Here is a 26939-nt window from a genome sequence, read left to right as displayed (position 1 = left end):
ATATCTCTCTCCTTTTCCTTGGCCCCTCCCCTCACCCCAGTTTATGGCAGTATAATAGAAATTATGGCCACCTTTGAGTTTCCATCTAGAAAAATTAGGGTTTTTTTTTCCCTTTAACTCTAGGAGTATATATTTAAAATGCAGTGTAAGTATATATTTAGAATGCAGTGCTGAGCTGTCCCTGCACTGTCTGTTGACTTCCGAGCTTTGGTCTTCCATGTTCTCTTTTCTCCTAGCCCTGCCCCCTGCCCTTCCCCCTGGTCATTTTTCCTTTCCTCCCTTCCTTTGATGTTTTCTGACTCTTTTTCTTCTTCTCTTCCCCTTTCCCTTTTCTTCCCTCTATTCCTTTTCTCCCTTCTTCAGTGTCTTTTATACACTCTTGTCTTAGTTACCTAGAGAAATAGCCTGTGAAGAAGAGGGAAATAAATGGAGGAGATTGGGTTGAATTCGGACTTGGCGTTTTTATGCTTAGGAAGCAGAACACCTTAGCTGGACACATTCCTGCCATGTTAGTTGGCCGTTGATTTTATGCTTAACTCAGGATCCATGCCCAGTTTTGGAGTCTGATCTCTTGGGGGGTCGATGAAATGAATGAATGAGTGAATGAATGAATGAATGAATGAATGAGTTCACTTCCTAGGAGAGGCATCACAGTGTGCCTGTGACCTCCCATGCATACTGTTAGGTTATGATAAGGATCATGGAAAAGAAAGGAAAATAACAGTATTTAACACAACCACACACACACATCGGTGTAATTAAATTACTTAGCAATTACACTTTAAAGAATAAAGTAAGAGGCCCTTACAGTATGACAGTGATTCTTAGGCGACATTCCTCATGATCCACTCTGAGTAAGTGAGTTTAAGACACAGATTCACTAAGCACATGTGAAGAGCTTGAGAAGTCACATTCAAATGTCTCCCCGACATTTGTAGTCATGGGTGCCTTCTCACTTCCGAGTCTGTGTAAAAGGTTGGCAGGCAAAGTCTTTAGGGTTGTAGACACTTTCTAAATGTCTAACAATGGTACCTACTGTACAGATGGCGTCTTGTTCAAGAACTAAGAGTCACTGCTGAGGTTGTTGTAAGGAGGAATGGGGCTGCATTCGGCACCCTGGAATTGTATCCAGGGCTCTGCAGCAGGAGCTCTGCTCTTCTTCCTGTGTGAGGAAGCCGGCTTCCTAGGAGGATGCGCTTTGTGCAAAGGCGTAGATCCAGGTGGAAAGTGGGTGAAGCAGTTGCTGCACCAGCACTCTGCTGTTCTCTTCTGATTGCGTCTCGCCCCATCAGGCATGACACTCTAGCCTTTGACTCTTCAGTTTCCACCTTCCCTTCTCCACTTTGATTAGCATGAGGCTGTACACATAGGCAGATTTCTTAGGCCAAGAAACCTCAAGAAACCCAGCACAGAGCACAGACCATTATCTGGACTGTAGAAAAGCTGACTGGAGGCTTTTGCATCCACATAGTGTTGGGGAAGGGCATAGGACTTCCAGCAGTGCTGAAGGAGATGGCATTGGTATATAGCCGCAGGCTGTCAGTAAAGACCATGTTAGCAAGTTCTAGGGCTAGGGACCATGTGGGTCCTAGGGAACGGGGAATTAAAGTTGTCACAGTACATATTTTCTGTCAGAAGAAAACTTAGCCCCCATATTTATGAGGAAGATATTATTCATTGCCTCATGACTTTATACCCATGTCATTTAATGTTAAATTAAAAATTTCAACATATGCTATAAAACAGGAAGGCATGACTAGAATCTTGGATTTAAAGAGACAACAATCCCACAGACGGCATAGATATGATGGTTTTTAGATAAAGACTTAATCATGTCTCTGATTAACAGAAGAAGACAGAGAAAATAATGGACAAAAGTACACAAGACGAAGAACTTCAGAGCATTGAAATAATCAAGCAGATATTCTAGAATGGAGCTAGATTACTTAGCATTAAAGATCTGGAACATCTTGCACATGTGGTTGTGTTCATCAGAATATAGAAGTTTTGATCTATAAGATGGGTCAAAAAAATATAGAAGCAGAATGAAAAAAAAAAAAAGCATTACCCACCACAGGTACACGGTATACCACACAACCTCTAAGGCCACGGTTCTCTGGAAAGAGAGCCCCTACTGCTCTTGGTGAGTCACATCTGTCCAGACCACTTGATACGTCGGCAAACAGGCACAGACCCTGTTAGTTCCTGCACAGGTACAAAACATTTGTCTTTTCAAGGCAATCTGGAAGATGGGGAGCTTATTATTTTAACTTTAAATTTAACAGGGTAGTATGCTTTCCTTAAACACTGAAGCTCTTCACTTAAACTTGACAACTGTTGAAGAGAGAATGGAGAACAGGATCCTGGAGGAGAGAACTGCCTGGATCAAGTTCTCCTCCTGAAGGAAACAGTGCAGACTTCTAGAGCACTGATGGGTCATGGTTTAGTTCCCTGTCTGTTCTTGTTCTGGTTTTCACTTCAGAGCTGCTTGACTCAGGGGCAGGTCTCTGCTCATTGCGCTTTCTCCTGTCTTCTCTTCTCCTTTTTCCTTTCCGTTCTTTGATTGGCTGACACTCACTTTCCCGCCCTCCTGCTGTATTAAAAGTCCCTGAGCTTTTCCAATGGTAGGAAGTTAGGCAGAAATCAGATTTTAAAAAATCCCAGTATCTTGGTAATTTGAAACATGGGGACTTATTTTTCAGCTACCACACATCTTGTTATAGATTTAAATTGAAATTGAAATTGCATGGAATTCCTATACATTGGCTGGAGGCCCACCCTGATGCTTTTGGGAAGGAAGAATACACTATGGCTGCAGCCTCGTGGGGTCTTAAGGAAAGGTTAGAAGTATGGCAGATTTACTTATGAAGGTGGAATGGCTAGCTTTAACATTTAACCTGAAATGATCTAGAATTCCTAGGGAAGAGAGTCTGAGTGAAGAACTCTCTAGAGCAGGTTTGTCTATGCATGTGCCTCTGTGGGTTGGCTAGATAAGACGTAGCCCATCATGGGTGGCACCGTTCTCTGTGTTTGGGTCCTGGGCATAGAAGATCATAGAGAGCTCATAGGTAAGCCAGAGATGTTAGGAAGGTTGAGAACCACTGTTACAGGGAGCCTCTCCATACATCCTTAGCTTTTTTTGTTTGTTATTTGGGACAGGGTTTCATTATGCAGCCCTTGCTGAAGTAGAACTCTATATAGATTAGATCAACCTTGAACCCAAAAGAGGTCTGTAACTTCTACCCCCCAAGTTCTGGGATTAAAGCCATAGTTCACACTTCTGGCAGGATGATTCTGACATTACAAGGAACCACTGCCTGTGGCGACCAGATAGATAATTGGTCAAAGCACTCAGGAAATTATACGTAGACAGTTTGGGGACTCTTGGATAACTCTAGTTGCCTTCAGTCCCTTTATGATCAGTGATGAGCAACCCGGCGTCAAGGCTTCCAGACCGAGGCATTAACTGCCTTTGCATCTGTTGTAGAGCACAGCACATTTGCAACCTAGCCTCTCTGTGACAACTAAGCTGGATTTGGAGACTTTTCCTTCTAACCCACCTCCAGCTCATGTTGGGTAAGGGCAAGGTAAACACCTTTTTATATTCTATCTTTTCATTATGATAAACCAATAACACAGGCACATGCACACACATGTGCACATATGCGCATGCATGCACACATACAAATTCATCTTTTGTATAATTTATGCTTCTCAGTGACTGGGCAGCTTTCTGTAGCCCTTAGGGTCTCGGAGATCCCAGGCTTGTATAATAACGATGATCTTCAGGCTTGTACTATTGGACCAAGAGAAGGAAATGTGACTCTGACCCAGATGTTCATTTTGGTGTTTACATTTCATTCCCTTGGGACTTGGATCTTAGCTTTGTCCAGCTTGTAAGAGCCTGCTTATTCTTCTATGGGTCTCTCTTCTCCTTTGTAAACCCCCAGAAACTTGTCTATTTGAATCAGAGAGTTGGCTAGTTTCTTCTGATGCCTCCGAATTATGGTGACCCTCCTTCCTCAGCCTTTGTCTAGGTGCCTTGCTGTTGTCGGCTCATTTGTTGTTCTTGTTTGCAGTTTTGCTCTGGGATGAGGCTAGATTAAATTGTATATAAAATCATATTACATTCCCTGGGTAATACATAGTGGAATGACAGCCTTGAAAGCTTAAACAATCAAAGCTGAGGAAGGGAAATGAGAGCAAGCCATCGGTTAGTTGATAGTATTGTTCTTACTATGGTGGTGCAATCCCTTTCTGTTCCTTCAGCCCTTCCCCTAACTCTTCCATTGAGGTCCCTGGGCTCAGCCCAATGGTGCTGTGAGTATCTGCATCTGTATTAGTTAGGTGCTGGCAGAGCCTCTAAGGGTACAGCCATACTAGGCTCCTGCCACGAAGCTCTTCTTGACATCAACAATAGTGTCTGAGTTTGGTGTCTGCAGATGGGATGAATCCCTAGGTAGAGTGGTCTCTGGGTGGCCTTTCCTTCAGTCTCTGCTCCATTTTTTGTCCCTTCATTCCCTTTAGACAGAAACAATTCTGGGTTAAAAATTTTGAGCTAGGTGGCTGGACTGAACCACCTAGAGATCCCAGGGAGAAAAACACCAGCCAAATTGCACGCATGGAGGGACCCATGGCTCCAGCTGCATATGTAGCAGAGGAGGGCCTTGTCTGGCATTAATGGGAAGGGAAACCCTTGGTCCTGTGGAGGTCTCTGCTTGTCTTGATCATTCTCCTGGCAGGGGGATGCTAGAAATGGTGAGGCAAGAGTAGGTGAGTGGGTGGAGGAGCACCTCATAGAGGCAAAACGGAGAGGAGATGGGATGGGGAGTTGTGGAGGGGAAACTAAGAAGGGGGATATCATTTGAAATGTAAAGGAATAAAATGATTAATAAATAAGAAAGAAAGAAAGAAAGAAAGAAAGAAAGGAAGGAAGGAAGGAAGTAAGGAAGGAAGGAAGGAAGGAAGCCGTCAGTGCCGTGCTTAACCCACCATTTCAGATCTCCCTTTTGTATCAATGGAGTGATTATTAATTTGTTCTTACTTATTGATACCTAACTTGGCAGAGAGCATGGTCCCCAAGGACCCTGATTATGAAGTGGGGTTATTCCTTTTGGGTCAAAGTGAGCGCCCTTATTGCTCTGCTCAGGGCTGCTGTTTCTGGTACAGGCTGAGGGGGTGCAGGGCTGGATTGGGGAATCCCTGTTTGTGTATTGTTGACAGCAGGGGCTGTGGCTGTCTCTCTTGCATCGTTTTGTGCTGTGTCTGCTCTGTAACAAGGTGGTTACTTCATAAACAAGGCCCTCGGAATGAGAGCAATCACTGTCTTGGATCTCCCTGCTGTCTTGATCATTCTTCTGGAATTTTGCTTATTAAGTTGTTGACTTGAATAACTGGATACTGTATTCTGGCTTGCTATAAATGTTCCTGTATTAGATTAAATGTGACCAGTCTCAGTTTCTGCTCTTTCTCTGTAACCAGAAAAGAGCCTCATTATTCACCACGTTCTTTACTCTCCAGTACTGCAGCTCAGATCAGAACAGGGGTCTTTTTTCTCTCATTCCAAGACTGCAGAGAGCAGCGCCAAGGAGAAACTGTTTACGGATGACTGAGTGATTGGGTCAAGCATAAGGAAGTTGATGGTATTTGAGTTTTTAACTTTATGTCAAAAACAAAAAGCAATAAGAAAAACAAACTCCCTCAGGTTAAACTTAATGGGTTGTCTGTTCTTTTTAAAGAAAGTGTTTGAAATGCCTACAAATCAGTATAGTTCTCCACAGACATTTTCATTTCTCTGTGGTCTCCAGGATAAAGAGTAACTTCTGTCTATAATGAATGTGTGTGAGAGAGTGTACGGTGTGTGTGTGTTTGCATGTCAATATCTGTGTGTGGGTGTGTGATATGTATATGTTTGTGTGTATATGTGTGTGGTATGTGTGTGAGTGTATGATATGCATGTGCGCATATGTGTGTATGGTGTATGTGTGTGTATGGTATGCCTTGTGTGTGTATGTGTTTGTGAGTGTGTATGTATGTGTGTGTGTGGTGTGTTTGTATGTGAGAGGGTATGTGTCTATCTGGTTTGTGTATATTTTGTGTATGTGTGTGTGGTATGTGTGTATGTAGGTATATGTGTGTCTGAGTGTGTATATGTGTGTCTGAATGTGCCTGTGTATATATGTGTTTCTGTGTGTGGTGTGTATGTGTATGTGTGTGCCTGCTTGCAAGTGTGTTTCCTGCCTGCATGGCTTGCCTTACAAAACATTTTGCTTTTCTAGTTCCCATTATTATGTGAGTATGCGAAGGATAATTTATTTCATATTATTTAAAACCTTCTGAATATTATTAGCATGAGAGGAAACCATGAAAATTATGGGTTCCTGCCTCAGTATTTTAACAAATATTTACTGAGAGCCAACAAAAACAATATTTACCGCATGACTGGAAAACAAAAGTCCACAGTCCTTCCCTCCCTGGAATTTATTGTTTATGGTCTGTATTGTTTATATCAGTGAGCTCTGCAAGTGTCAACTACAGCTTGTGTGGGGCTGAGAAGGCGAGTGAGCAATAGAATAAGAATTAGGGGAGTGGATCAGGTTGGGGAGTGGGGTGTGGGGGTTGGAGATGCTCCTCCTGTATAACCAAGCAGCCAAGGTTAAGTGTGGCTGTTACCTGGTGAAAGGGACCATTGCAGGGGACATGAAGCAGTGTGGTTCAGCCCAGTTGCATGAGTGTTTATAGAATGCCTACCATACACCAGGCACTGTGCCTGGGACTCTGGAAATAAAGATGAAACAACGCATAGTTTGCCTCTGGGAAATAACTCATTCTAAGGGGCTCATTGTTGTATAATTGATGAATTTGGAGAACCCTCTATGTACTTATTTGGCTCTTCATGAACTTATTTCTCTTCTGAGTAATTTGACTCCTGTCCAAGAATTACCTCAGTAGGCAAATCTTCATCAAAAGGCCCAGCAGCTTTTTTTCTCTGTATGTTCAAGGCCTGACAAACACAGCCATAGTTTTCAGCTTCAAGTTCAACAGTGCTACCCTAGGCTTTCCCACCCATTGAATGTGTTCCCAACAGCATGCCACATGCCTTTTCAGTCTGCCAACAGTCTGGAAGAAGGAAAGCTTGATTGTCATCAAATAGCAGCTGCAGTATTACTTTTTAAAAAAGACCCATCAACTAAAATTTGAAGCTACTCATAAAAGCAAATTGTAAGACATGTATTTGTGCTTGATTAACGTTTTCATAGGAAGCATGCCTCAGGCCCTGAGTATAATGTAGAAGTAGTGTTCATATGGAGTATTAATGTATAAAGCCTAGAGTGAGAGCTGTGGCAAAAAGGTGGTGGCTGGAGCAGCAGGGGAAGAACACACCAGCATAACTGAAGGCGGTCCTCATTCACCCTGCCCATCCAAAGCACGATCCAGAATTACCCTCTATGAAGGCCAAGGCTCTTCCGTAACATCCTGGAGGTTCTCTATTACCCTAGAAATACAGTCACAATCATAGTGGAACATAGGTTGTGATCCATAGGTTGTGAGCCAGTTCTGAGTGACACACACTCCTACTCTTTTAGCTTATTGTACCAACCAACAGGTTTCTTGGCTTCCAGGAATACCATTAGTCAGTTTGGCTGGCTCCTTGGCTAACAAGCATCCACAAAGAGATGGGTCAGGAGGTCAGCGACACGAAGGTTACGTCTCAGTCCTGTCTCATGTCATTATCCTGTTCCTTTCTGCTCTTCATCTCAACAAGTCACATAGTTTTTTTGTGTCACTACATAGCTGGCCTTCCATGTTCATAGGTACTGCAGCCAGACTCAACCAGTAAGGGCTAGAAAACACTAAAGGGAAAATACATCTGCATTTAGGGCACCATTACTTTTCTCTAGTGAGTGTCCTTTTTTTTTTCTCTCTAGTGAGTTTCTCTAGTGAGTGGACTTTGGTTTTGATTTCTTCTCTGATTAAAAAAATAATCCTTAACTGCTTGACCACAACCATAAACAAACAAGCAAGCAAGCAAACAAACAGTGTCTTTACTGAACATGTTCAGACTTGAAAAAAAACATATCATTATTCCCTGCACAGTAGTCCAACTATCTGCCATAGCCTTCGCTTTGTATTAGGTATTGTAAGTAATGCAGATGTGGTTTAAAGTATGTCTGTGGTGACATCTTATATAAGAGATGTGACCATTCAAGGACTCTGGTGTCACTGGGAGAACTAGAACCAGTCACCAACTGGGCTGAGCGTGGTTCCATCTATTCATCTACAAAGGCTTGCTTGAACACAGATCTCAAGTATTTGCTTCCTCTGCCTAATTTTGGAATATCAATGTGTGCAATCATCTTTGGTATTTATGGATAAGAGGGCAAGTGATATGTCTAGGTTATAGGTGAGGACATTCTTATATTTTTCATTAATGACTCGTAGGATTTTGTAATCTGCTATCCATTCATAATGCAGACAAATAGAAAATGAGCACAGGTTCCTGTGTCTGTTTCTGAACTAAATATGTAGAAATCGATTCTGTAGAGATCTCACGAAAACATTAGCAGTGTCCTAGAATATTGGTGGTTTGAACTTATCAGTTAAGAAGGTTTTTACCATACTCCATGTGTGTGCCTGTAACAGTTACTTTTCTATTGTTGTAATAAAACACCATGGCCAAAGAAACGTCTAGAAGAAATGGTTTGTTTGGTACTGCAGTTCTAGAGTATTAGAGTCCATGATGATGGAGCAGAGACTGCAGGCTCGGCCACAGGAGCAGCAAGCTGAGAGCTCACATCCTGACTTACATGCAGAAAGCAGAGGAAACAAGTAGGAATAAGGTGTGGCTTTTGAAACCTCAAAGCCTACCTCTAGTGGTGTACTTCCTCCAGCAAAGCCATACATCCTAAAGGTACCCAAGCTGCCAGCTGGGGACCAAGAGTGCCAGCATCTGAGCCTGTGCAGAGCATTCACATTTAAACCACCACATCACACCCCCCAGCTGTGTAGGCTTGTGGCCACATCATAGTACAGTTTCATTTAGTCCAACTCCAGAATTTTCCCCATAATCTTTCACTCTCGACACTGTTTAGAAGTCGGAAGTCCAAATCCTCTTTGGAGACTCAAGACAGTCTCTTAACTATGGCCATCTGTAAAATCAAAAGGCAAGTCACATACTTCCAGTGTATAGTGGTGCAGAATATACATTATCAGTCTGAAAGGGAGTGAAAAACTACTGGACCAAAACAAGAGTGAGCCAAGCAGCACAAACATCAAATCCTGCTGTTTCATGTTCAGTGTCAAAAGGACTTAGCTTGCTCTTCCCTCCCAGATTTGTTGCCTATAATATACATCTCTTCCTTGGGCTGGTTCCACTTCCTGCATACAGCTTTCTTTGGCAGACATCCCACAGCTCTGGACACTCCAAATATGGGGTTTCCAACACAAGGCAGGCTTTATTTCCACAATTCTATTCCATAGCCCCTCAAGGCCTCCATGTAGGAGCCTGCCCCACACCTGGCCTTGGCACATCTGTGAAACTGCAGGAGAAGATTCCGCAGCTCTTTTACTCCTTCCTGCATCTTTGCGAAAGTTGGAAGACACTGCCAAACTCTGCTGCTACCCCTGTCCCCTCAAGTCACCTTTGCAGCGGGATGATGATTTGCCGTGGCAACAGAACACTCCCTAGGCCCTTTTCTTTCACAAATTGGAAGTTCAACTGGGTGAGGTGTGGCGTTGAAGGCACCTTTCACTATTGCAGTGCAGGTCAGGTCTCTCCTTTCTCTATCTCTGGCAGTGTGAGAGGAACAGAGGCCACGGAGATGGCTGCTGGAATAGCAAGCTGAGAACTCACATCAGGAGCTACCTGCAGGAAGCAGAGAGAACAAACCTGGAATGGTGTGTGGCTTTTGAAACCCAAAGCTCACACCCAGTGACATTCTTCCTCCAGCAGGGTCACATCTCTTAAGCATTCCCAAGCATTGTTGCCAATTGGGGACCAAGTAGTCAAACAGCTGAGCCTATGGGGAACACTGTCATTCAAACCATCACAGTGCCCGTAGGCTCAGTTACTTGAGAGCCTAAGGCAGGAGGATCACAAGTCTAGGTTATTTAGGACAATGCAGGGAGACCTTCAGATTGAAACAAAGCAGAAATTAAAAAACAGCAAATATCAGTGCTAGAGTCTTTGGTAAGTGTGAGGATGGGGGTTCCACTATGGGTACAAAACAACATTTTTAAGGACTTTCTTTTAAGAAATTAAGTTGGAGACACCATTAAATAGCCTTTCACAAAATTTAAAATACTCTTCCTGTTCACAATTTATAAACGCTTGGGAAAACTCAGTGTGTTTCCTTCCCTTAACAATTCCAAATTCCTGTCAAGAGTTACCAACTCTGTTGAAGCTAGCTCTGACTTTTGTCCTCGGTTTCTAAATGAAGTTGATGAAAACTGCTGTAGCCGATCTGGGAGCAAACTGCCCACGCTGCCTCATTCCAGATTATCCTAGATAAAGGGATTTGCATGAGGACCACTTTATACACAAAGGAGTTATCCTTACTTTTTCTGGAAATATTATTAATAATATACTTAGCAATGATCTTCTAGTCCAAAATGTTTTTGTGTTATTTTGGAATGAGGAGTTACTGACTCAGAGGCCACTGGGCATCCAAGCTATGGTTAGCTGGTGGTCAGGTTAGGAAATTGAGTTCCCATCAACTCCCTTCCTCAGCTTGGAATGTCTCTGGACTCTAAGTTTTTTCTTTCGATTTGTCATATTCATGGTCACCGGTTGGTGTTTTCCAACCAAAAGTAGAAGCTGTGACATGCCACAGGGGTATTGTGCCCATTCCATTTCCATGTTAGGTAAAAGCAGGAAAAAAGCCATGTCATATCTTGGAAAAAATAACCCTCATTTTGTTATATTTCCAACCTGAGAGGTTTGGACCAACTTTGCTTGAGTGTCTGAACTTCTGGCTTCTTACAGTAAGTCTAAGTTCAGGATTTTAGCACAATTCCTACTTAGAAGAGGCCAGGTCAGCCCAAGTGACTGACAGGATCCTGAGGTTCAGAGAGGAGACAGTGATGGAGTTGGGAGAACTGCTGTGTAACAACTCCGAGTACATAGAGACAGTGTCTGGGAACAAAGTTAGTCTCCAGTCTGGTTTGTGTGGAAGCCAGAACATTGTTCTCAATGGCAAGACCATTATAATGAATGACTGTATCATCCAAGGAGACCTGGCAAACGTAGGAGTTGGACGTCACTGTGTTGTGAAAAGCCGTAGTGTCGTAAGGCTGCTGTTCAAAACAATTCAGCAAAGGTGTTGTATTCTTTCCCCTGCATATTGGGGATCGTGTCTTTATTGAGGAAGACTGTGTGGTCAAGGCTGCCCAGATTGGTTCTTTTTTTTTTTTCTTTCCATTTTTATTAGGTATTTAGCTCATTTACATTTCCAATGCTATACCAAAAGTCCTCCATACCCACCCACCCCCACTCCCCTACCCGCCCACCCCCCCTTTTTGGCCCTGGCGTTCCCCTGTTCTGGGGCATATAAAGTTTGTGTGTCCAATGGGCCTCTCTTTCCAGTGATGGCCGACTAGGCCATCTTTTGATACATATGCAGCTAGAGTCAAGAGCTCCGGGGTACTGGTTAGTTCAAAATGTTGTTCCACCTATAGGGTTGCAGATCCCTTTAGCTCCTTGGGTACTTTCTCTAGCTCCTCCATTGGGAGCCCTGTGATCCATCCATTAGCTGACTGTGGGCATCCACTTCTGTGTTTGCTAGGCCCCGGCATAGTCTCACAAGAGACAGCTACATCTGGGTCCTTTCGATAAAATCTTGCTAGTGTATGCAATGGTGTCAGCGTTTGGATGCTGATTATAGGGTGGATCCCTGGATAAGGCAGTCTCTACATGGTCCATCCTTCCAGATTGGTTCTTATGTCCACACTGGGAAGAACTGTGTGATTGGGCGCCATTGTGTCTTGAAAGACTGCTGCAAAATTCTTGACGATACGGTGTTACCTCTAGAAACTGTCATCCCCCCATTCATTGTCTTCTCCAGCTGTCCAGGACTCTTCTCACGGTGATTGATGTCACCAAAAGCTATTACCAGAAGTTTCTATCCCTACCACAAGTCTAATGTCTCTGCTTCACATCTTTAATTCTTTTGAACGCTAAGATGAACCTGGAGATAAAGAGAGCAGTCAGTGACTATAAGAGCGGTCCTGTTTTTGACAACTTCTACTCTCCTTGCTGTTGGTTTTGTTTTGTTTGATTTTTTTTTTAATTTAGAATTTTTCAATCTTCCATGGCTCTGAGCATTTAAGAATTTAATAGGAAGGCTCGAGAGATGGCTCAGTGGTTAAGCATGCCGGCTGCTCTTCCAGAGGACCCAGGTTCAGTTCCCAGCACTCACATGGCCATACAACGATCTGTAACTCCAGTTCCAGAGGATCTGATGGGTTTCTGGCTTCCATGGTCAACAGACATACGTGTGGTAAAGACATATATGCAGCCAAAATATCCCTTCACATAAAATAATGAACCTTTAAAAAAAGGATTTTAATAAGAACATCTGGAAGAGTTTTCTTCACATACTGTGCTCACACCTAATCTGTCAACAGTCACCATACCATTGTCCGAGGAGGACAGAAAGGTCTGTTCCTGCCACTCCAGCCCTGCGGTCCTGCAGATGGCTGGAACTGCCTGGCATGGGCCTGCAGAGCAATAGCACCATTCCAGCATGGGGTCCCATGACCCAAGTACTGCTCACAACCCTGTCCTATCCCCAGGGCGCATCGTCCACATAGATGATACTCTGTTTTCCTGCTGCTTAGATGGGACCAATAGCCACAGTGTCTTGTGCCCTGCGGAAAGTGTGATTTCAGAGCCCAGGTTCCTGTTGGTGGTTAGAACATGAGGAAGAGAGACAGGCTGTGGTGACTTCTACCCATCCTCGTACCTGGGAGGTAGAGTGGGAGGAGTAAGGGCTACACAGTGAGCTCACACTTGCCTGGTGTGCTACATGAGACCCTGCTTCAAAACAACAAAAATAAAGTCAGTAAAAGAAAAAAAATGGGAGCAGGTGGTTTCTGTTGTTTCAAGGTGGCCCTTAGTTGTTCTAAAGTAGTTAATAAAAGACTTAAAACAGACAGACAAACAAACAAACAAACAAACAAACAAACAAACAGAAGAGGCCTTAGCTTATGCTAACACATAAATACTTTAGATTCGAAATCATTTTGACTTAATGCTGTGTTGTACTAATTGTGTAATTGTGTAGACTCTTACAGTGGCACGAGCTATCAATATTATAGTCTCATACATTGACTTGTTTATTGGATACTTTACTTATGAAACACTACTCACTGAGTGAACACTTGATCAAAAATCACTATTTAAAATAAAGTTAAAGCCAAACTTGTGGCTAATTCTTGGTTAGGAATGGTATGTGCTCCTAGAAAGTAAACCCGAATTGCTCTGTGTTCTTGTAACTACCCAGGGTATCCGTAGATCCTGTGAGATGAGTGGAAATTTATGCTCGGACACTCATATTTATCATAGCTTTTCTTTTTAGGTGCATCAATGTGAAAATCTTAACTGGGCATATTCGAATGAGAAGCCAGAAAAGGTTACATTTACGTAATTCTCAGCAGGAAGGCAGTCCTGAACAGCTTATCCTATTATTATTTCCCTTGACATTGTTTATATATATATTCGATTGTTGTGTAGATCTGTCATAGCAAGTTGTTTCTTTTTACATTTTTAAATTTATCTCTCCCCCTACGCCCCGTGCCGCAGAGATCTGCAATGTAGCTCAGGCTGACCTCAATTAGGAGATGCCCCGGCTCTAGCTTCTCAATTAACATAAAAGCCTGCATCACCGTGCCCAGCTTTCATTGGCTGCCTTCTAATTTAGTCACCTAATATCATCCATCCTTCCCATGACAAATAGCAATATAAGTCGTATAGATTCCAACATTAACTGTGTTAAATAAGTGCATGTCACTTTCCGTCATAAAATATGATTTTTTTCATCTTTGTTTTTGCATTAAAGGCAAGTCACCTCTAAGGAAGGAAGATGGAGAAAGGACAACCTTAGGGATACAGACTGTAGGGACAAGTGAAGCAAATTGAAAAGAGTATCAAGCCTCAGGTTGAGCACTGAAAAGGGAATTAAATTCCCTGTTTGCTAAGTTCTGAGAGATTCTCAGGCTCTTTTTCTTCTGTCTCTAGTTGCTTCCGTGCTGCAGGAATGTACTAGACAGGGTTAGAAATGGCTGTGCATCTGGGTTTTTATGGTTTAGACTTAAATGCAAAGTCCCAAAGTTCTTTAAAATAATCTCTTTATAAGTTTCCAGGCCTTTGAGCAGACTCAGAAAGTGGGGAAATTTCTCAGTAGTTTGTCCAACTCTGTATTACATAGTGACTTTTAACAGGTCTGCTCATAGTTAAGTGACGAAACAACCTCTTATTTCAGGTCAACCCTTACCCCTCCCTAGACCTTCATCCAAATCTGCTTAAAGCAAACACTTAGCTATTTCGTGGGGTCACCTGATACCCACTTTCTTCCTTAGTTCTTGGAATAATATCAGTCACACTTTAAGATCTGACATTTCAGATGGGTTAGCTGAATAACACAGGATGAATGAGAAAGCCCTACTGGGGAAATTATAAAGAAAACCTTGACAGAGCTTGGACTCTCACGGTACTGGTGAGGACCACGCTCATAATGATGGCTTCCTTGAACTCTTCCGGAGGGCGTTCCAAACAGAGGAATTTGTAGTTTTTCCTTTGGTCCAAGATCAAAAACCATGAACAATTTTGAGGTTGGAGAGTATCTGGTCCACAATTTCAGTGGGAAAGCAACCCACCCTTTCTCAGCTGTATTAAAACCCACCATCTTGGCTTCAGTCTGTACCATTACAGGCACTTGAAATGAATGCCTCTTATCTTCAGCGAGGAAATCAGAGACCGTTGCTTGCCCCTTCCTTTTCTTTGAAAAGTTTTATTTATTAGATAATTTTTAGTTCATGAATACAATGTGTACTAAAGTTTTACTTTTAAACTTACTTTTATATGTATGTATGTTTTACCTGCATGTATATCTGTGCAGCACATGCATTTAGTACCCATGGGAGCCAGGATAGGATCCCCTGGTGCTGAAATTACAGGTAGTTGTGAGCTGCCATTGGGTCATCTGGAAGAGTAGCCAATGCTTTTGACTGCTGAGCCATCTCTGCAGCTACTGAATACAACGTCCTGAGATCATGCCCACCACTGGCTCTCTCTCTGGATGCTTGCTATGCTTCCTACACATCTTCTCAACTTTGTGTCTGGTCATCCTCTTATCCTTTTTGTTGCAGTGTACTGACTCTAACTAGCACTGCCTATCTGCATGTAGGTATATGGGGCCATCTGCCATGCCTGTGTGCTCATGGGTGAAAGGCACCATCGGACAGAGCATGGGAAGTTTACTGTGGTCCACACTACTAAGGAAAACTGACTCTGGAATTTTTCCCCTGTGCCCATATCTTCAAGGCTTTTCCCCACTTTCTCCTCTATAAGTTTCAGTGTCTCTGGTTTTATGTGAAGTTCCTTGATCCACTTAGATTTGACCTTAGTACAAGGAGATAAGTATGGATCGATTTGCATTCTTCTGCACGATAACAACCAGTTGTGCCAGCACCAATTGTTGAAAATGCTGTCTTTCTTCCACTGGATGGTTTTAGCTCCCTTGTCGAAGATCAAGTGACCATAGGTGTGTGGGTTCATTTCTGGGTCTTCAATTCTATTCCATTGGTCTACTTGTCTGTCTCTATACCAGTACCATGCAGTTTTTATCACAATTGCTCTGTAGTAAAGCTTTAGGTCAGGCACGGTGATTCCACCAGAAGTTCTTTTATCCTTGAGAAGACTTTTTGCTATCCTAGGTTTTTTGTTATTCCAGATGAATTTGCAAATTGCTCCTTCTAATTCGTTGAAGAATTGAGTTGGAATTTTGATGGGGATTGCATTGAGTCTGTAGATTGCTTTTGGCAAGATAGCCATTTTTACAATGTTGATCCTGCCAATCCATGAGCATGGGAGATCTTTCCATCTTCTGAGATCTTCTTTAATTTCTTTCTTCAGAGATTTGAAGTTTTTATCATACAGATCTTTCACTTCCTTAGTTAGAGTCACGCCAAGATATTTTATATTATTTGTGACTATTGAGAAGGGTGTTGTTTCCCTAATTTCTTTCTCAGCCTGTTTATTCTTTGTATAGAGAAAGGCCATTGACTTGTTTGAGTTAATTTTATATCCAGCTACTTCACCGAAGCTGTTTATCAGGTTTAGGAGTTCTCTGGTAGAATTTTTAGGGTCACTTATATATACTATCATATCATCTGCAAAAAGTGATATTTTGACTTCCTCTTTTCCAATTTGTATCCCCTTGATCTCCTTTTGTTGTCGAATTGCTCTGGCTAATACTTCAAGTACTATGTTGAAAAGGTAGGGAGAAAGTGGGCAGCCTTGTCTAGTCCCCGATTTTAGTGGGATTGCTTCCAGCTTCTCTCCATTTACTTTGATGTTGGCTACTGGTTTGCTGTAGATTGCTTTTATCATGTTTAGGTATGGGCCTTGAATTCCTGATCTTTCCAACACTTTTATCATGAATGGGTGTTGGATCTTGTCAAATGCTTTTTCTGCATCTAACGAGATGATCATGTGGTTTTTGTCTTTGAGTTTGTTTATATAATGGATTACATTGATGGATTTTCGTATATTAAACCATCCCTGCATCCCTGGAATAAAACCTACTTGGTCAGTATGGATGATTGCTTTAATGTGTTCTTGGATTCGGTTAGCGAGAATTTTATTGAGGATTTTTGCATCGATATTCATAAGAGAAATTGGTCTGAAGTTCTCTATCTTTGTTGGGTCTTTCTGTGGTTTAGGTATCAGAGTAATAGTGGCTTCATAAAATGAGTTGGGTAGAGTACCTTCTACTTCTATTTTGTGAAATAGTTTGTGCAGAACTGGAATTAGATCTTCTTTGAAGGTCTGATAGAACTCTGCACTAAACCCGTCTGGTCAATGGAGTACTACTCAGCTATTAAAAAGAATGAATTTATGAAATTCCTAGCCAAATGGATGGACCTGGAGGGCATCATCCTGAGTGAGGTAACACATTCACAAAGGAACTCACACAATATGTACTCACTGATAAGTGGATATTAGCCCCAAACCTAGGATACCCAAGATACAAGATACAATTTGCTAAACACATGAAACTCAAGAAGAATGAAGACTGAAGTGTGGACACTATGCCCCTCCTTAGAATTGGGAACAAAACACCCATGGAAGGAGTTACAAAGACAAAGTTTGGAGCCGAGATGAAAGGATGGACCATGTAGAGAATGCCATATCCAGGGATCCACCCCATAATCAGCATCCAAACGCTGACACCATTGCATATACTAGCAAGATTTTATCGAAAGGACCCAGATGTAGCTGTCTCTTGTGAGACTATGCCGGGGCCTAGCAAACACAGAAGTGGATGCCCACAGTCAGCTAATGGATGGATCACAGGGCTCCCAATGGAGGATCTAGAGAAAGTACCCAAGGAGCTAAAGGGATCTGCAACCCTATAGGTGGAACAACATTATGAACTAACCAGTACCCCGGAGCTCTTGACTCTAGCTGCATATGTATCAAAAGATGGCCTAGTCGGCCATCACTGGAAAGAGAGGCCCATTGGACACACAAACTTTATATGCCCCAGTACAGGGGAATGCCAGGGCCAAAAAGGGGGAGTGGGTGGGTAGGGGAGTGGGGGTGGGTGGGTATGGGGGACTTTTGGTATAGCATTGGAAATGTAAATGAGCTAAATACCTAATAAAAAATGGAAAAAAAAAAGAAAACTGACTCTGACCCCCTCCTGTTTATTAGGTATGTCCCAGAAGACCCTCTCCCTAAACAATCTAGGCCATTGCCTGTGTACTTGGCTACTCACTAGGGCTAGATGAGAGCACCCTATTGCTGAAGACAATATCCATTTCCGTCACAGGACAGGGAGAACTGAAGTTGGTACTGATCAGGATGCTTCCCTCTGCTGCTGGCTAGCTGCTGTAGTGCCAGAGGCTCTTCACAGGCTTCGGGTAGAGAAAAGTCATTAACAGCTTTACCAAGCTGTGAACTCCACAAGCTACAAGAGCTTATCCTAAGAGACTATCCTAAGATATGCCGGTTGGGACAATAATAACATGAAGACTGCATTTCTTTTGAAAAGTTTTTATTAAAAGTATCTTTTAGTGGCTATAGACAATAAATGAACAAACTTAAGCTGGAATAATGCAATGTCTGAACTAAATTGAGTTCAAATCCTCTGACATTCGGTGGCTGGGTAGCTCGGGCAAGTGACATGATCTCATGGCTCTGTTCTTGCACCTGAACATGTGGGTACTAAATGACAGGCTTTTATAAGCTGAGGTGTATGGGCCATGGTAAGTTCCTAATAATGAATATTATTATTTTGAATTTGAGAGATTTCTAATAGACAATTTGGAAACCCTTGCTAGTAGCAATTGTTCCTAAAGATGATTTCATTTTCGTGCAAGCATGTGTTGATGTTTATATGAAAATGAAATCATGGGTGTGACAAGCACCTATAATCCCAGGCCCAGGAGGCAGAGAAACAGGAAGGTCAGAAGTCAAGGCCAGCCTAGGTGACGTGTGACCCTGTCTTTAAAAACTCAAAATAAATAAATCAAATGAAGTAATTAAAGATGAGTCATTCACTGGGTGATTATTTTCCATTTACTTACGTACTCGTGTGTGTGTGTGTGTGTGTGTGTGTGTGTGTGTGTGTGTGTGTATGTGTGTGTGGCGTATAAACACATGTATATGTAGGTGCATGTTCCTATGCGTTTATGCGTGTAAGCCAGAGGAGAATTTCAAGTGTCTGTTCTATCATTTTCTGGGTCTCTCACAAAACCTGAAGCTTGTTGTTTTGACTAGATTTGCTGGGTAACAAGCCCTAACAATCCTTCTGCCTCTACACTTAAAGCAGTGGGATTACAAGCTCTTGGCTATTGTTGGGAGCTTACCATGGTCCACATACCTCAGCTTATAAGAGCCCTTCAAGGAGATATTAATATCCACACATACAGGTGTGAGAACAGAGCCATGAGATCATGTTACTTGCCTATGTTACTCAGCCACTGAGTGTCAGAGAGAGGATTTGAACTCAATGTGGTTACATACATTATTACATTTTTCTACATGGGTGCCCGCGATCTGGAGTCTGGCCCCCATGGTTGCTCAGCAAGTGCTTTTACCTACTGAAACATTTTCCAGACCCTGGACAACTCTTTATGGAGTTCCCAGTAAGTGACTATTTTTATCCTTTTCCTCTAAGAAGCTCAGAACCAGGAACGATAGTTATGTTTTGAAAATCAGCTTGATATCTGTGGAAAAAAGTACTCTAAGGTTCAGTGGATTACTTAGCAATTTTTGGGGGGGGGGGAGAGTGTGTTTATGATCTGATTTGACAATGCACACAGCAATCATCTCTATTTCTGTAAACTCTTGAGGGTGATTTAAATAGCTCAGATCCTTACTAGAGATCATGTCCTGCGTTGATAAATTACTCCTATACTGTTTCAGAAGGTTATTTTTCCAAAAATGATGTCTATCTTTCTCATTATGTCTGCCAAAGTACAGTTTAAAAAGAATTATTGTGTGTAATTTGAGTATGCAGGCATTAGGAGAACTTTCTAGATTTCTTTGCAAAAAGGAAGATTTTGTTTGTTTCTGTTTTTCTCAATTACTATGTGAAACCCAGAGTCTGGTGCCTGAATTCTTTACCAATGAGCTTCATCTTCAGCCCTAAACAGTATTTTTTTTTTTTACACTATTGAACAGCTAACACCATAAGAGTTATCTTGTTAACAAGGTCTTACCTTAAACACTCAAAGTTCCTCCCTCCCTCCCTCCCTCCCTCCCTCCCTCCCTCCCTCCCTCCCTCCCTCCTTCCTTGCCAGCCTGCCACTCCAGTTCCATTATTTGTGGGGGTGTGGGGAGAGATCACCTGAAACCATTGTTGGATTTCTAGTTTCTAGAACAATGAGAAATGAGTGTCCACTGAGCTAGGCATGGTGGCCTACACTTCTAATTCAGTATGTAGGAGGCTGAGGCAAAGTTAAGATATGCCTGTGCCACATCACTAGATGGTCTCCATAAAAGGAAGGAAGGAAGGAAAGGAATGAAGGAGGAAAAGAGGGATGAAAGGAAAGAAGACACATTGTTTAAGGAATGCAAACGGCAGAATTTTGCTATAGCAGTTTGAATGGACTAGGGCAAAGGTTATTATTGATTATACCATTTCCTATTAGAAAGCCATCAGACAGACTGATGACAGGCTATGAGAAGAGGATGCTCTTTAGACAAGGTGAAAAGGTGAGAATGAGCCAAACATAAAAAAATCAGAGTCAGGGACTGAAGGAGGAGAAGAAAGAAGAGTGGGACCAGGAGGCAGGCCATAGTCAGGGATGAGCGTCAAAGGGTGGGAATCAGGGGTTTGTTCACCTAGAGTCAACTCAGCCTGTGTAAGGGAAAGGATGTTGTGGATGGCTTTGTGTTGCTTGTTAATTCTTATGTTAATTTTTATGTTAATTCTGCTCTCCCAGGAGAGGCTATCTGGAATGAGGAATGAGTCACTTACTCAGGTGGCTTCTTGTGAACCAATCCCCTAATGAATAAAGGAGTCAATTACTGGGTGAGTAGGCGGGACTTCTGGGTTGGATGGAGGAAGAGAGGAAGCAAGAGAGAGTTAGGTCCTTTTGGAATGAGGACAGCATAAGGGTAAGATGTAGCTGCTAGAGTTTCCCGGTATCATGGCAGATTTACAAGGATTTGCCTCTGAAGGAATCAGATTTTAATAAGGCTTACAAAATTAGGTTTTATAATCTTTGCAGGACCAAGGGCCTCTCCTCCTATTGATGGCCTACTAGGCCAAACTCTGCTACATGTTCAACTAGAGACACAAACTCTGGGGAGTACTGGTTAGTTCATATTGTTGTTCCTCCTATAGGGTTGCAGACCCCTTTAGCTCCTTGAGTACTTTCTCTAGATCCTCCATTGGGGGCCCTGTGTTCCATCCAATAGCTGACTGTGAGCACCCACTTCTGTGTTTGCCAGGCACTGGCATAGCCTCACAAGAGACAGCTATATCAGGGTCCTGTCAGCAAAATGTTGCTGGCATATGCAATAGTATCTGGTTTTGGTGTTTTGGTTTTGGTTTTGGTGGTTTGGGTTTGGTGGTTATCAGGGTCAGGAAATGGGAGTGGGTGGGTCAGGGAGGGGGGGTGGGGGTAGGGGTGGGGTGGAGGGTATAGGGGACTTTCGGGATAGCATTTGAAATGTAAATGAAGAAAGTATCTAATAAAAAATAATAACAAACAAAACAAAACAACAACAAAAAATTAGATTTTAGTTGTTGCACCCAGAGACTGAGTTACCATAGTTTTTGAACTAAATTTGTGTCACATTTTTCTTCATGTGGTGGCTCATCTGGGTTCAAGAGAGAAAGGTATGGCGGGAAAGCATGAGTTTGCCACAACGGCAGTGGAGGATTTGAAGCATGGGGCTGGTGTGGTAGCAACCAGCCAGTGGGAACTTAGCGAGCTGGGTGGAGACATTTTGAGCGCTCCAGGCCAGAGACTCATGACGAGATAAAAACAGGTCGGCCATCGCCTGCCAGTGCATGGCCGACCAGGCAGCCAGGACAGAGAGTTGGTGGCACAAGTGCAAGAATATGCCAGCTCGTTTTTATTATTTCCCCACAACAAAAGGAAGACAATGAATTGGTGCAGGTGGTAGTTAGATTTAGCATAACGCATTTCCTCATACTATCACCAGAGACGGAATAGACAGAAACAAGGAGACCGTAGGAGACAAATGCTTTGATCTAGAAGACAGACGGAGGTTACTCCACTGGGAAGGGTTTCAGAGGCAGTACAGGCAAACTGCTCTCTGGTTCAGCTGGGTCTGACAGGCCTGTTGAGGAACTTATCACAGCAGTATCTAGGGGACTAGTCTCTAATGACTCCAAACGTGGTTGGCTTTGCGTCGCTTGTCAGCATCTTACTGCAGTGTGCCCAGTGTCTCCTAGCTCACCCTTCATCATCCAAAGAGCTGATGCTTTTGCTTCTTTTATCCAAGTTTGGAAACTCCTGGTTTTCCAGGTTTCTGAAAACAGGAAAGATAATAATAAAATATCATTTCTGTATTTATAACAATGATGGAAAGGAAAGCTAAAGCCCATCTCTTTGGGCGTTCCCCATCATTTCTATGAATGTCTGGAATGTTATGGCTTGAAGGACAGCAAAGGACTTTGCACTTTATTTAAATAAACATCCATGCAGTGATTCTCTCTGTCTGACATGTATTCAGACCAGCCAGGATCTTACACAAATGAAGATTCTGAATATATACGTCTAAGGGTTGGGACTTTGTGCTCTGCTTAGCTACCAGCTACTGTGCTGACCTGTGAACAGATGTGAAGGCATCTCCCCTGAAATCACTAATGGCTTCAGTTTTCAATGTGAAGTCATCACCTGGTCAGAGAAACTCATGCACTAGATGCCAAAGTTCATGGCCAGCAGGAACAAGAGACCAATGAGAAAACACCTTACTTTGGAACTGCTAGAAAAAAAATGCATCCCACCCTTTTCCCTTGGTCTGCGTTGGCTAAAGCATCGGTTGCTATCCCATATTCCCTTTCGCTTCATGGTTTACAGATCTATTACAAATGCCAGGCCACGTCACATAAAACTGAATAAAACTCACTTCATCAGAAATGCTTTATATATGTTACCCTTAGTTCTAAATATATTATTTTAACACAAGTCTGACCTAATGCCAGCATGATGGCATAAGAATATACTAATTGGGTGGGGCTGGAGAGATGACCCAGCAAATAAGAGCTTATGCTACTCCAGAGGACCTAAGTTCGATTCCCAATAACTGCTTGTAACTCCAGCTACAGCAGATTCAATGCTGCTTGCCTTGAAGGGCACCTAGATTCACACACACACACACACACACACAGTTACAAATAAATATTAAAATATAATGAATATGATAATTTGGAAAGGTCTCTGTTACATAACCATTATTCTAGTTAGGGTTTCAAACATATTTTAGCCAAGTAAATATACCTCAGCTAGAAACAAGGCAAGAAGACATCCTTCCCACAACAAAGCTGTTAATTTATTATTTTACAAAACATCCCTACTTTCTTACATTTTGATATATATATGTGTATATATGAGATATACATATATATTATATACATATGATATAGGGTATATACGTATGATATATACACATATGATATGTATATATAATATAGGGTATATACATATGCACACATATAAATTAAAAAATGTAAGATATGTATTACATGTGTATATATCCATTATATAATGGATATATCTCACATGTATGTGTATGTATTTGAGATTATATGTTATTCTAATTTATCCTGTTACTGTGACAAATATCATGGTAGAAGTCAACTTAGTGGGGAGGAAGGGGTTTATTTCAGCACATAGGTTATATATAGTCCATTATTGAAGAAAGTTAGGGCAGGGACACAGTCTGGACCTTGAAGGCACTTTCTTGTTATTCCACACATCATTACCTCTGACCAAAAAACTCACATCATAGACAAGAAGGTGGAACAGTTACCTGGATGATGCTACTGACCCGTCGACTCACTTGTAGACTCATATAGTCAAAACCCACCTGCCCAAGTGAACTAGACTTTCCAAGATCAATTAATAGTCAAGACAATGTTCATAGACAAGCCCATCGACTTATCTGATCTGGACAATCAATTCCTCATTGATTCTTTCTCAGATGTCTCTGGGTTCTGTTAAGTTTACAAAGCTGACTAGGGCAAGTATCTTTGGATGTATGATATGTTGGAGAATACACTCTAAGGTCTAAAAAAATACATATGTGTGTAATTTTGATTGTAAATTTATATATATATATATATATATATGCATATGTATGTATGTGTCTATGTGTGTATTAAATACCTTGTCTGTTCAAACATTGATTTTAAGAATCCATATCCTATTTTCTTACCTTTACACAGTTTTAAAAGTGTTTTATAACCTTTATTTTTAAGTTTATGTGAATATGTGTTCTGCCTATATGTGCATACTATGTATGTGTTGGATTCCCTGTGAATGGAGTTATAGACAGTTGTGAGCTGCCATGTGGGTTCTGGGAATTGATTCCAGTCTTCTGGAAGAGCAATCAGTACTCTTAACTCCTGAGCCATCTTTCCAACCCTCTACCGAACAATTGAAAGCATTGTTATGAAAACTTTCAGAGAGAAAAATTAATAAACAACCATGCACCTATTAATCTTTGGCTCTTAATTACAAGATGTGGTGTTTGAGACACAGCAAATACTTGCAAAGTATTTTTAAAAAGTCAGGTGACAGATATGGTATATAGCACCATTAATTTATTACATATTATATTTGTCTCAAAGTAACCTTGTAGCAATAAGTTTATGAAATTATTAAGTAGAGTTAAAACAAACAATGAAATAACATTGTCAACTCACAAACGCTATTCTGAAGTATAGTAGATTCATTTGCAATTTGTTGTATTAGACTTTTAGCAATCTGGGATTTTATGTAACTTCATACCAACAGATATTTTCTCCCCTGAAAAAGAATGCTGGGTTTGAGTTGAAGAGATGAGTAAGTTTTCATGTCTTAAATCAGTGTTGGGTTTGGCCCCTTGGTCCTGAGTGTGCTACAGAGCAGGTCAGCTGGATGCTTTCTTAGCTTCAGGGCTAAGAAGGTCCCAGCCCAGCAATCGAGTGGGGGCTAACTGTGTGACTCACACTCCTGCAGCGACAGTATGACAGTATCCATACCCTAACAGTGACTCACAGGACTTTTTTTCTCTCTCTCTCTTTTTTTTTTTCTGTTACAGTAACACTTCACCTTGTAAGTATCTTCTTTCCTGATTTGTTTTGCATAAAAGTCTTCCTAGTACTTATCTAGTTGCCACTCTATGGTGAGTATTTTACTAGGAATATAAAAGGTAAATCAGACTGAAGCCCTCTCTTCATCAAATGTAGACTTCAGTAAAACTTGAAAAAGAGAAATTTGCAAGTTACTTAACAAAGAAGTTACTGTAATTTACTTAAGAAAAAAAGAAAGGATAAGTCACAAATGTGATAAGTCCCATCAGTTGATCCTGATTAGTGTCAACATACATGCTAAAAACAGTCGAGCTCTGTGCTTGCGATACTCTTTCCCTTATATCTAACATGCTGAGGTTCTAATTCTGGACTAGCAAGTCAGGACTCAGCAAAATTTGGTCTCCACATATAGAGGAAAACTCAAAGTGGTCTTCTTACTTTTAAATATTTTGTGTTTAACAAAATAAAATATTTTGTTCTAGTCAGGACAGGCCCAACACTGCCTTCTAGTGAATTTCTTCTGGCTGTTTCAGGATGAGTAGCTTCGGGATACCCATCCCCCAGCCCCTGAAGGTGAATATATTTTTTTTTGTAACATTTTTTAAAATTAGGTATTTTCCTCGTTTACATTTCCAATGCTATCCCAAAAGTCCCCCATACCCACCCCCACAATCCCCTCCACTCAGCTTCACCTATGCATTCCTGCACAGGCTTTCGACTTCTCTGGTATAGTCTGGTAGAGGATCTCCTGAGGGTGGAGTTGATCAGGAGTGTGATGCAGGACAGGTGGTCCTAAGGGTTTTTAGGTGGCTCATCGCTTCTGAGCATGCCTTTCTCTTATTAATTCTGAACTCAGAACAGTTTGGAGTAGGGAGAGAGGACAACAAAGAAGTAGGAGGCTGGTATTCCATGGACTGCTAGGGCTTTGTGCTGTCATAATCTGGAGCTTTGCCCTGACATGGCTCAGTAGATACTTAGTTATCAAGAAGAGGTCAAATTGTGTTGGACAGGAGATCGTTCATTAAATAGTGGAAGACACACAGTAGTTTATGTTCAAGGACATGCAAGCAAAGTAGTATTCACTTCCACCAAGATGTGCTCAAGTGCTAGGCTTGCTAACATGACCTTATTTGGAGATGTAACTGATGTAATCAATTTAAGATGAAGTCATACTGGGCTAGAATGGACCATGACCTAAATGTACTGACATTCTTGTGATGGTGGTGGCTCTGTGAAAATGGAGATTGGAGTGGTTGTCTACAAACCAGAAAATGTCAGGCCTTTCTAGAACTCCTTCAAAGCCAGGAGAGATGAGGGGAAAATTTTCCTCACCCCTGAGCTGAGAGAGAGAGAGAGAGAGAGAGAGAGAGAGAGAGAGCATTGTTAATGTCTTGAATTTGCAATTCTTTGTATACTTCTGAAGTTCAAACTCTGCTGCCTACACTCCACCTTTTCTTGCTACCCAACACAGCCAGATATCATCTCGTTAGAGTTTTTCCCATTGCTGTTTAATATTCAGAGAGACTCACAATTGCATATCCAATGTAAGGGTAGAGTTATTGACTGCCGAGAAAGGAGGTATTGTTGAAGCCGTCTTTTATGTAAGTATATATGCAGCTTGTGTATTTGGCTCACTTGCTCAAATACCTGTTCAAATACCTGTAGTGGCTTTCCCTGGAGAGTAAAGTATAGTGCAAGGTCTTAGCATAGCTCAAACTGGCCACTATTCAGCCTGACAACCCTCCTCATGTGTTCTGTGAAAGCTGAACTCTTTCCCGAGTCTCTTCCCATCGATGGAAACCCAGTTCAATTACCCACTCCCAGGGAAAGGCAGTCTTTCCTTATTCTCAGAGTTCCTTTGAGCAACTTGATACCTTACGTTCATCTGCCTCCTCACAATGCTTTCTCTTTGTAGATTACTGTGTATTTAATCCCCTT

General features: G+C 41.9%; 2 long non-coding RNA genes and 1 pseudogene across 4 annotated transcripts in view; 2 read left to right on the top strand and 1 right to left on the bottom strand.

The window, feature by feature from the left end:
• Gm15270 (predicted gene 15270) overlaps positions 1-26939 on the top strand; it is a 264116-nt gene that overhangs the window by 16587 nt on the left and 220590 nt on the right. The window lies entirely within an intron of this gene.
• Gm36089 lies at positions 9322-25972 on the bottom strand. Of its 3 annotated transcripts, XR_871524.2 has the most exons (4): positions 25694-25972; positions 22163-22234; positions 18000-18138; positions 9322-9865 (listed from the first exon to the last, which is right to left on the bottom strand). It is a non-coding gene; the product is annotated as a predicted gene, 36089 (long non-coding RNA). The 3 variants fall into 3 exon arrangements; XR_380202.3 differs by lacking the exons at positions 9322-9865; positions 18000-18138 and adding an exon at positions 24633-24735 and having other exon boundaries at positions 21779-22234; XR_380201.3 differs by lacking the exons at positions 9322-9865; positions 18000-18138 and having other exon boundaries at positions 21779-22234.
• On the top strand, positions 9822-13023 carry Gm6893 (annotated as a pseudogene).

Source organism: Mus musculus, chromosome 10 (genome assembly GCF_000001635.26).
Source record: "Mus musculus strain C57BL/6J chromosome 10, GRCm38.p6 C57BL/6J".
Lineage (NCBI taxonomy): Eukaryota > Metazoa > Chordata > Mammalia > Rodentia > Muridae > Mus > Mus musculus.
This window is presented reverse-complemented; position numbering and strand designations above follow the sequence as displayed.